This window comes from Sinocyclocheilus rhinocerous, unplaced genomic scaffold, assembly GCF_001515625.1.
Source record: "Sinocyclocheilus rhinocerous isolate Xijiao unplaced genomic scaffold, SAMN03320098_v1.1 scaffold1174, whole genome shotgun sequence".
Classification (NCBI taxonomy): Eukaryota; Metazoa; Chordata; class Actinopteri; order Cypriniformes; family Cyprinidae; genus Sinocyclocheilus; species Sinocyclocheilus rhinocerous.
The window spans coordinates 168181-169313 of NW_015654557.1; the positions used below are offsets into that span (position 1 = coordinate 168181).

The following is a 1133-nucleotide window of genomic DNA, read 5'->3' on the forward strand; positions in this document are numbered from 1 at the left end:
GTTCCCTCGATTTATAAATTGTGTGCACGATTTGCTAATTTGTTCCCTTGATTTATAAATTGTGCGCACGATTTACTATTTCGTTCCCTCGATTTATAAATTGTGCGCACGATTTACTATTTCGTTCCCTCGATTTATAAATTGTGCGCACGATTTGCTAATTTGTTCCCTTGATTTATAAATTGTGCGCACGATTTGCTAATTTGTTCCCTTGATTTATAAATTGTGCGCACGATTTGCTAATTTGTTCCCTTGATTTATAAATTGTGCGCACGATTTACTATTTCGTTCCCTCGAGTTATAAATTGTGTGCACAATTTACTAATTAGTTCCCTTGATTTGCTAATTCGTGCACATGATTTATAAATAGTGAGAACTAATTCGTGAATTGTGTGCACAAATTAGCAAATCGAGGGAACGAAATAGTAATCATGTGCACGATTTAGTACATTGAGGGAACAAATTAGTAAATCGTGCGCACAATTTATTTATTTTTTCTTGCATGTCACGTGCGGGGCTTCCTACAAAGAAACATTGAATCAAACACAAAATTTTGTTAAATGAATGTTAACATACTTTGATAATCTGTTTTTATTTTTTTATTTTATTTTATTAAACAACTTCAACAAATCAGTCAGTAAGATTTATCAATGTTTCTGAAAGAAGTCTCTTCTGCTCAGCTAGGCTGCATTTATTTGATCAAAATACAGTAAAAATTATGAAATATTATTTGAATTTATAATAGCTGTTTTCTATGTGAATATCTGTATAATGTTTCTGTGATTCGCCGCTGTATTTTCAGCATCATTACTCCAGTCTTCAGTGTCACATGATCTTCACAAATCATTCTAATATGCTGATTTGCTGCTCAAGAAACATTTCTGATTATTATCAATGTTGAAATTTTTTTTTTTTTTGTGGAAACCGTAATATGTTTTATTTTTTAGGATTCACAGATTAATAGAAAGTTCAAAAGAACAGCATTTATTTGAAATACAACATTATGAATGCCTTTTTGATCATTTTAATGCGTCCTTGATCAATAAAATGAAAAATCGTATTTACCCCAAACATTTCCGCAAAAATATGACGCAGCAATGGCTGCTGAAAATTCAGCTTTGATCACAGAAATT

The 1133-nt window shown here is 31.2% G+C and overlaps 1 protein-coding gene across 1 annotated transcript in view; it reads left to right on the forward strand.

The window, feature by feature from the left end:
• The window catches only part of LOC107717640 (MAM domain-containing glycosylphosphatidylinositol anchor protein 2-like), a 165270-nt gene that overhangs the window by 142507 nt on the left and 21630 nt on the right, over positions 1-1133 (forward strand). The gene's annotated exons all lie outside the window — the stretch shown is intronic.